Source organism: Lolium rigidum, chromosome 7 (assembly GCF_022539505.1).
Source record: "Lolium rigidum isolate FL_2022 chromosome 7, APGP_CSIRO_Lrig_0.1, whole genome shotgun sequence".
Classification (NCBI taxonomy): domain Eukaryota; kingdom Viridiplantae; phylum Streptophyta; class Magnoliopsida; order Poales; family Poaceae; genus Lolium; species Lolium rigidum.
Genome location: NC_061514.1, coordinates 352,328,104 through 352,338,215, shown reverse-complemented (window position 1 = coordinate 352,338,215; position 10,112 = coordinate 352,328,104). Strand labels below are relative to the sequence as shown.

General features: G+C 42.0%; 1 long non-coding RNA gene across 29 annotated transcripts; it reads left to right on the top strand.

Annotated features, from left to right (window-relative positions):
- Nucleotides 1–3,258: 3,258 nt before the first annotated feature.
- Nucleotides 3,259–9,841, top strand: LOC124676974. 29 transcript variants are annotated; one of them, XR_006993891.1, is made up of 14 exons: nucleotides 3,259–3,363; nucleotides 3,445–3,575; nucleotides 3,826–3,882; nucleotides 4,857–5,062; nucleotides 5,180–5,270; nucleotides 5,702–5,765; nucleotides 6,005–6,527; nucleotides 6,986–7,066; nucleotides 7,158–7,308; nucleotides 7,423–7,490; nucleotides 7,584–7,831; nucleotides 8,047–8,170; nucleotides 8,386–8,451; nucleotides 8,542–9,841. It is a non-coding gene; the product is annotated as an uncharacterized LOC124676974 (long non-coding RNA). The 29 variants fall into 29 exon arrangements; XR_006993894.1 differs by having other exon boundaries at nucleotides 6,002–6,527; XR_006993888.1 differs by having other exon boundaries at nucleotides 5,180–5,765; nucleotides 6,005–6,090; nucleotides 6,434–6,527.
- Nucleotides 9,842–10,112: the final 271 nt, after the last annotated feature.

The following is a 10,112-nucleotide window of genomic DNA, read 5'->3' as shown; positions in this document are numbered from 1 at the left end:
ATTCCTCACTGGATTGCACTAGCAAAACTTCGCCGGCTCGTACGCCATCATGTTCTCCATGTAGGGCACCGGTGACCTCTCTTCCTCCCCATCCTTCCTGTAACATCTCGGAAGTTAGCGCGGAAGATGCACTAGAAGATCAGGACATACTCCGGCCCGCTGCTCCGCTGCCAAATCTCCTCGGGGGAGGGGGGAGATTATGAAACATTATTTTTTTCCCTACTTCTTTTCAATCACGCGTGCGTAACGACTCCATCCCCCGATGCGGTAAGTGCAACGGTACCCTGGCCCCACTACTGATAGAAATCTCAGCCATGTTAGCGTTTTCCTGCATAAGATGTGTTAGGGTTTAAATTAGACCGATATCACATATTTGAAATTGTCGATTACGAGTATTGTGAGTTAGGTGTTCGATTTACCTTCGTGCTACGAGTTCATGGTTTATTTTGGACTTTTCTCTTTTTTATGGGTCCAAAGATTTCTTTAGCTTATATGCGCTTATAGCCTACAAATTTTAAAATCTCAAAAGTTCATCTATTACGGTAGCTTGAAGCTATGGAAACAAGATTTAACCCTACATTGCTAGTTGGAATAGAGTTGGAGTAGCTTATAAGGGTAACTCTTCTAGCTCTACTAAGAAAAACTATAACAGATCATATAAAATCGGGCATGTAAAACGTGTATGTTGGGTGTTAAAAAACGGTTTACACCATCACGCGAGATCCCACCTAATCTTTGGTTTGACGGTTTCATTTACGGGATCTGTTCGATGGAGACCCCACACAACCATAAATCTATGTTTTCAACATTTTCACCATTTTAGCACATGTGTATGATTTTGGATAACTAAGTGTAATTAAATGTGACAACAACATAAACTAAGTTATAAATGTCTTAAATATCAGACAATACAACTATAATCCAAATTAAATCAGTAGTTCAATACCAAATAATTAATGCAATATCGAATGTCTCGGGAAGAAAATAAACGTTGAAATCACATATCAAAATATGAAATCAAATGAATAAAAAATGGAACCACTACCCATGCAACTGCTAATGGTGCCTAATGAGATCATCACGAAGCTAGGTACACGTGGCATTGTCTTTAATCTGCCGGTAGGTCTGAATAAATGCTTGAATCGGATCCAGATTTCTTGTTGGTTTGACAAGCTACCAACAGTGTCATTGAAAAAATCCGAGTCCAAGTCCGTCCCATCCGCGTTGATGCTGTTTTGGAGAATCACACATGAAGTCATGTTGTTGTTGAGGTTTTTCTTGTCCCAGAAAAGAGCAGGACCTCGAACAATATTAAACCTAACTTGCAATACACCGAAAAATCTCACAATGTCCTTCAGGCACGCCTCTTTAGCTCCGATGAAGCCGAATCTGGCGCCTACAGCTCCACGGCGGCTGAATCGAAACTCTACATGACATCCATGTCGGCCACGACCTCGATCAATTCCACGTGGAAGCAATCTACGACCGACATGTTTCAAATGGCGTGTAATAGGCGCATCAGGCGGCGAATGACCTTTAGGCAGTGTGAGGTCGAAGGGGGCAGTGAAATCGCATGCGGGACTCGGCGGAGGGTGGGTGCAAAAGGGCTGAAACTTCGCACGCCAATGGTTTCGAGCGGCTAGGTGGAACTATTGTGCACCTTAAAATAAATAAGGATTTCGTAAATATACATGATCTGTGAGGGGAGATTTTCGACGCTGAAACCATAAAAAAAGTTATTGTAAGGATTTGAGTGTTTAGGGATCTGTTAAGAGTTACTATAAGTGAGTGAGAAAAGAAGGAGTTTCACGTGCACTCTTTCGTTGTCGCTCGTATCGTACGCAAGCATCATTTCGTGTTTCGCGATCGAGTTAGAAACACATCAAAGACTAAATCCTTGCCTTTCCACCATGTGGCGGTTCGGTCGGTGCCTGTACTCCCCCCTATACACATGGACCGGAGACAAAATAGATATGGAATTCTTCACTCCTATTTGCCTCTCTCTCTCTGTGTCGCGAACCAGTTTTTTTTTATGTGCTACTCTCTAGTGTTTCTTATCCTGGTAACTGCGTGCACGGCCATCCAGGCAAGAAAGCGTCTGAAGCCCCATGCGTTGAGATCATGTACCGTGAGACAGATGATAATATTTTGGGGGAACGTGTTGGCATGATTCTCGCCTCTGTTCATGTTCTTCATCGTCACCGTGCCTTTTTCTTCCTCCACCGATCCGACGACATCGACAACACCATGGATGACGACAACAACATAGAAGCCGTGGTGTTAACCTTCCCTGTCGCGGCGTATCTGCTTCTTGTCCATGTGCTAGTTCTTATTCCTTTTTCATATCTGCTAGATTTACTTAGTCTGATATATATGCTAAAGTTTGCTAGTATGACTCACACGGAAATTGCCTAAGATACTAACACATTTTATGGAGTCATTCGACCTTTTGAGCTTATCCTGCGTGTGACGCTGATAAGTTCAATTGTTCAAATGGTGGTGATATCTGCCAGTTGGAGTAAATTAACAATGTATACTCAGTCACAACCCTAAACGTGGTTCACGCTTCAGACGCACAAGAATTTGCGATGGCACGCAGGCATCGACTCATGGGACCGATTCTTCATGAAGTACTGCTAATGCACAGGGCCGTCGACGACCTCGATCGTTCCTGAAGGAGGAAAAGCATTCATGCCAAAGATACCGCGAGATCGATTCACTGATGCTGTCCCGTCGAACATGCTGGTGGGTGGTGGCCGTATCGGACCAAGCCGCCCGATTCTCACATCATCGAACACATGGTATACATGCATTCAGATTCATAACGTTCTTGGAGATGATAAAGCAGATCGGCATGGACCGTACGGCAGGAGCCTGTATGCGCGTAGGTAGCAGCTGTGGCCATCATCTTATCTCGCTATCCTGTCAACTGTGCAGCGAGTGTCGATCCGGCGGCCAGGCGGCGGCGGGCAGCCGGGCATCTAAAGGTGTATATGATGCCCTCCATAGGGGGTCTCACAGCGCTTTGGATTTTCGGCCGTCAGATCGAGCTGACGTGGCGCGATCTCCGCCGTCGATTTCGTCCAGGGCAGCGAGGCCCTCCCGCAGACCCGCATTTTATCCACGGGTCAGGGGAAGCCCGCCCGGCCCGGCGTCGGGGAGAGAGCACGCAACCCTCGTCCTCCTTCTCTCCCTCGCGCACCTGCCGCGAAAGCGCCCGCCGCCACGCCGCGCCGCCTCTCCCCTTCTCCACCCATCGCGCCGCAGCAGCGGCTGCGCGCGGCCTCTTGCGGAGAGCTGGCCTGGCAAGCGCGACTGCTAGGCGGGCAAGCGCGTCCGGGGAGGAGCAGAGGAGCAGAGGAGGTAGCGGACGGCGGCACGGCCTCTCCCTCCTTTGGCTCTTCTCTGTCTCTCTTGTCTCACCTCCTCTCTCTCCCTAAGCAGACGACAGAGACGAGGCAGAGGCGGCGCACTCGAGCAGTTCAGCCATTCTTCCTGGCGTCGGCTACCAAACCCTACCGGAAGAAGCGACGGCGAGTGGGCAGTTGGCTGTGGGGAACGAAGAACCCTACCCGGTATATCCTCTCCCTCTCCATGTCCTCTCTCTTCCCTCGTGTCCCGCGGTGGGGAACGACGCGAAGTGGCGAAAGTTGCCGGGGCGAATGACGCTCACACTTTCCCCTTCGAAATTTCGGTTTTCTCCCATCATGAGTTCACCGGATCTATCCCCCATCATGATTTCACCGGATCTATTCCCCTTCGAAATTTCGGTTTTCTCTTTCGTTGACAGATTGATGTTTCATTATTTTATCTTCTCTTTTGCAGATCATAGCAAGAATCACCAAAAGGCCACAGATCTATATATCAGCAGCGATAGCCATGGTTTGATTTGTTCCCTCCATCTACGAGTTGTGTACATCTCTCTCTGTTTCTCTGTTGTTTACAATCTATTTTTCTTTTTTTGACAAACATAGTGAATAATCACTGGAATCCATCTCTTGTATCAATGGATACGGCAGGGAAATTGACTGTCTTACGATATAGATTTTTTTACGGGCTTATACAGTGTAATTTTTGTTTGCCGCTAGCTGGATTGTTGTTGTGTGTCTCCTTGTTTCACAGTCAGGACCGCATCTTCGTTCCAACAAGGGACTTCTTTCATACATTGAGCAAATGTATGGAGGAGCAGTAGGCGTTAGTTCAGAACACTCAAGATGATGTGAATATTTAAGATGCTAGCTGAACTGGACCATGGCATCCTATCGGGTTTAATTAGTTTCAAGTAGATTTTTTTTTATTCCCATGCCCATTCCTAGGATAAATCCCACCGCACACCAAACTAGGGATTGAGACTGAAAGTCTATTTCCCATGTATAACCTCTCACCAAACATCCATCCTGAACTCCCATTTCTCATGCCAAAGGTTGATGAACACGCTGTGGGCTTCTTAGTTGTGGATGTTGATTTGGTCATGTTTCTCAACTTTTCCTCTTTTGATATGCTGATATGTAGTATTTCATATTTAGAGGTAACAAAGTTATGTTGATTCTAATTTAAATTTTGTTGTTAATGCACTGCTACACATCTCTTCTCGTAGAAGAGAAAAGGATAAGAAAAAGAATGAAGTGCAAGTTGATCTTGAGATAACGGCCACCTCTGTTGGTACCGTACCGACATCTGAACCATATTTTCCTATTAATAGCCTCTACTCTCTACTCTGTAAATTTTGGCTAAAAATAGTGTCAGGGAATATCGAATATGCTACTTTGTATATCCCTGGACTATTGAAGTCAATAGAGTTGAACTATGGACACTAATTATATTGTATCTAATAAGATGCTTGTATTATTTTTCAGCATTGGATGGAGCACACCGCCCACGCCCATGCCATGCAGATGGCTGGCAAAGAGGAGAAGCTGCTAGGCACCGTCGTGGCTGTCATGTTGTGAACTTGTGATGCATAGCCCCCCTGGAGATTAACAGCTATGATGAGTAGATTTTGTCCTCCGTTGTTCCACTCTTGGTGGGGCTAGCAACTGCGGAGCGTTTGACCAGTAACAAGGTATCAAGGCCTCTTCCTACTGTCTTCAGCCCCGTAGATTCCTTCATATTCTATAGGATGTTCTCAGCTGTGCCTCACCAGGGCGTTACTCTCTGCCATATGAATCGGTTTATGCAGGAAACATATGGTGAACATGCTGGTGCTACTTCTGCAGTTTCTCGCCCTCTGCCTCTTATCCACATTTCTTCTTTCATTACTGAAGTTCAGAGTTAGTCACAACTCATGGGTGCATGTTTTTTTGTTCATGTTTTGAAGAATATAAGATAAGGATCATCCATCTGAATAATTTTGACGCTGCTGTACATTTCAGCTCTGCTAGAACATTATTGTGCAATTTTTTCTTTATTATATAGCTTCTTTATGGATATGTCATTTGACAGTTTCGTGCCCATGTGGCCAGTTTTCTCTTTCTACTTATTAGTTAACCAAGGTATCTAGAAGTTGCACTATTAGTAATTTGGTTTTACTCGCCTGCTACTGCCATCTATATATCGAGTTTGGGATTCTGTATAGCAGAATGATTTCTCTTTACTTGATTATCATACATACCTTCCCTTAGGGTATTAATTTGACATTTTCCTATAATGTAACTGCTTAGTGTATTCATATTATCTCGCTATTGCTTTACATTTTGTGCAGCGCAACAATATGAATTCCACAGTATGGATTATGCAAATATTTTTTGACAGCATCTGTCAGGGTGGTAAGCTTTCCTTGCCGTTTCTCTTTGCTGCTCCCGCTAGCTAGCTTGTGGTTTCTATTTTACAAGCATGGTATGGTGAACCTAATTTTCATTCAAAGGAACTTGGTGCTACAACCAGTTGACAAAAAAAATTCTTTTAGTTTTACATACTGGAGTCACGACATATTTATCTTGATTAGCCTATTGTTGTGTGTTTGTTACCTAGCATCATATTTACTCCATGCCTTTTCTTGTAGCAGTGTAAAGAAATATATTGTGACGGCAATCTGTCTACCTAAGGACACCAACTTGTATTCAGCTCGATCTTTTGGATTGACCATGGCGAGTATGGATACGTTTCTTGACGTATAAGTGATTCTTTGGCTTAAATAGCTTTGCATGGATATGTTTAGTCTCTCTGCGATGCATCAAGCATGTCTTCTCAAGATAAGCTTGGTTAAATTTTGGTTCGTGTCAGTTCACTAATTTTTTGTAGAAAGTACAATATTATACATGATTGCTACATATCAAGTTCAGCATCTGGTATCTCGGTAGCAGTACTAATTACTCTTTCTTTCTACGTAGCTAGCTTGCTACATTCAACAATTATACAACTGGGAAGTTACGGCAGCTAGCTATGGTCCCGTTTGTGAATTACTAATTGTGGAGCTCTGTTTGTTCATTACCAGGATATCAGCCATGCCCTCCTTAATTAGGATTGTACACGTGTGAGAGGGCAGTATAAATATGGATTTTTACCAAACTGAAGCAATAGGATGCATGGTTAGTACGCCAAGAAGCAAATTGCCGCTTTCCGTTTTCGGTAAAAAAAATCCACATATATAGTGCTATGCCATTCTATGTATTGGATTCTATTCCAGATGCGTTGTTCTGCTACATAAATAGATCTTTCTTTTTGTATATCAGAAAGAGCACCTGCTAGACCTAACCTATCTCTCAATTGCATACACGTAAAGAGACATATTCAGATGTGCTTATGTTCTAACCCGATATGACCTGGGTGTTCAATGGCTGGTAACAAACTGATTAATGGAGGGCAACAGATAATTTATAAATAAACTTACATGCCCAGATAAGTACGATTGCGTACAAATGTTGTATATTTATAACCAAACTGATTAATGGAGGGCAACAGATAATCTATTCAAAGAAGGTGTTCTGGATTAGGTAGTTATTTATCTCACTTGGTTAGCTTATTTCCAACTTGACGATTTTTTCAGGTAGCAATTCGTCAGTTAACTTCAGTTTGTTCGTTATATATTTGTGAAAAGGAGTGAGAGGGAACACTGCTGATTCTAGAGGTATTTTCTTTGGTTCATTTGTTATTTTGCCTTTATATTCTCGGTTTGGGGATCCATCGTGGTGACTTGATCAATACATGTGTTTTTGTAGATCAGTTTGCTTGGTTCGTTCCGACTATTAATCCATTCCTCGCTAAAGCTTGTCCAACTTGCATTGTCGTGGATCCTCACAAGGCACTGCCATGCAACAGTGTTTCTAAATAAATGATTTGTTGGTCCATGAAACTTGGATCTCGGCTGAGGTGAGTACTGCATTGTCTGTCTTGTTGTCCCGTAACCATCCAACCGATCAATCATGCTCTGCGTGATTTTTGTTTCCTGCTTCTAACTACTATTGGTATTCAAAAATATGATAGGTTTCTGATCTAGCTGATGATCACATTGTAGCCCTGGAGGAAGCTCTATGAAGATTCAGACATAATAGGTGTGTACCGACCATAACAGAACAATACACGAATAATCTGGCTTAACTGAAGAATGATGTTGTAATATTGACTAACGAATGACTGCATTGCAGGATGTGTAGCGTACAACCTCGGTCCTGGAAAGGGAACATTTCTTTGGCTTAAATCCCTCTGGTGTATTCTGGGAGAAGAGAGATGCAGAGGTTGCATATGTTGCAACTACCAAAGCTGTGAAGGGGCTCAAATGGAAGGGTGCTACCCCATTATCTCCCTACTGCTTAGGGTCTATACGATTGTGGCTGGCCCATAAAGGAAACACTAATGGAAAAGTTTAAAGTGATAAAGCATTTATATTAAAATGGTGAGTGTTAGGTTTTTCTGAATTTCCTTTCCTTGGAGAGTTATATGTTTGGTAGATGGCATACTTGTGGTATCATCAATGTTGTTTCTGCAGAATTGAATTCACACATGTTACAGTGTAGATTATGCGTATGCAATTCAGCTATGTAAAGACCACATCCATGTGTAAAGGCCATGTGTGCATGATTATTAAAATCTTATTTATTATTTATGTAGTTGTATTGGATATCTCCATCTTATTCCAAAAGTCCATTGCTCTGGACTGTGGCCTTTACCAAATGATAGAAGTGAGGTTTCAAGTTTAAAAAATTACACTATGGTCTGGATCGCTAACATTTTGGTAATTGACTCTGGCCAACACACTTATTTATCATTTACTGTCGATCTCTTATACTCCCTTCGTTCAGATTAAATTGACGCAGTGGTGCATACAAAATAGCTTATGTATGTATGTACCTCATGTCAATTAAATGCGAACAGAGATAGTAGTTTGTAGTTCAACTTCTAGCACTGCTGATGCTGAACTGTTTATATTGTACCATGTGCGCTGAACAGGTTAAAGAGATGAAGCCCAGTGTTGTATTTGGACTATCTGTTGTGGGTGGTTTCCTCTCAAAGGAGGTATAAATCTTACAATGATTGCATGGAATTTTTTGTTCGGAACCTGACACCATGATTTGAGTCATTGGTTACCATGCTCTCTTCTTTCAGCATTTGCTTGTGATGATTGAGAAATTCAAGGGACATGCAGCTTGTGTTTTCTGTTAGATTTTTGTAAAGGTTAGATTTTGTCTCTTTGTTATATATCTCTGCTTCAAATATGAGTTACTTTGAATGATGCATGCAGTATTTTATACAATATTTGTGGCTGGAATTTGATAAATTTCAACTGATTCATTTATATCTGGGGTATAAGTCAGTTTGTGAAGTTCACGCCATTGTAAGCTATACTTTTCATCTCAAGGGATACCAGAGCTGAAATGTAGCATAGTGCCTTTTTTTGCATGGGCTATCTTGCTTTGGCTTATTGTCTGTGCACAAAAATGGATTGCAGACAAGGGTCTCTACAAGTGTGCGTAAAAGTGCGATTAAATCACTCAGAAGAGAAACAAGCAACGTTATATTAAATGAAGTTCTCAACTTGGCAGCATTTGATTTTCAATGTATACACAGTTTGATCCATCATTATCTTCACCGGTTAACATATTGTGTTCTCAGACCATGTAATTCCTTTAAAGAAGTTGCACAATATTTGTTGACTACTTTATTCTCTTGCCATTCAATATATCGTAGATTCAAGATTTATATCATATACCATCTGCACAGTAACACATTATGGAATTTAGGTTTCTGTTGTATTCTGTGCCTACTATACCTGTGTGATTAATTAGGTGCATTCGTATACTGTATGTATGTTCATTTGATTCCTCCATGTAAATCGTGTTGTGCCTGTTAATTATGGATAGAAGATCAGCTTTTAGCGACCAATTGCCTAGGTGCGGGTAATCTGTTAATTCTGTGTATCACGATCTACTGAAACCTAACACAACATTTGTACTCTTTTTCCTGTGTTTAACATCTGCTGCCCTTTAGGCTGGTCTTGCATGCCCAACAGGTACCTAAGTTCAGTTATCCGTGTCAGCGCTTTCTGCAACCAATATTAGGTCATTATATTCGAGTATTTATTTGAATATCAATTAGTATAGATGCATTGGTTACTTACAAGAGGTACTGTATTCAGTTTCCATAGGCCGAGTTTTCCATCTCTACTGCTTTATGTAACTGGTAAAATGAAACAAATGGTTTCTGCTTGCTTATCCCCATTTGCAGCGGTGTTAACTCTTGGTGATGCAAGCCCTAATCTCTAAAGACCGAGACAATGCCTAGCCTACGTAGATGATGCATTTGGCGTTCATTTCTTGCTTTTGTTGCTCTTGACGGAATCAAAGAATGTAATGTATTCCATATTGCTTCTCTGATTATATATAAACTATTCTTACTCTTTTTGTAATTTTGTGTGGTTCACTATGTTTTCTAAAACCTGGAAAAACTATTTTTATTTTTATTTTCTCTCTTATACACGAGTTTATCGGGGGTCGTGCGCCAAGGCGCACAACAAAATCTAGTTGAACCTGTAACTGCAGGGCTGCGCACATGATGGTGTTGCAGGCCTGCAGCCAAAAGAACTGAAAATTTCTGGGGTCCAAGATCAGAAGATATGTGCCTATGTCTATCACGCAAAATGTATGGCATCATGCCACCTCGTGATCGACTAGGCTGGT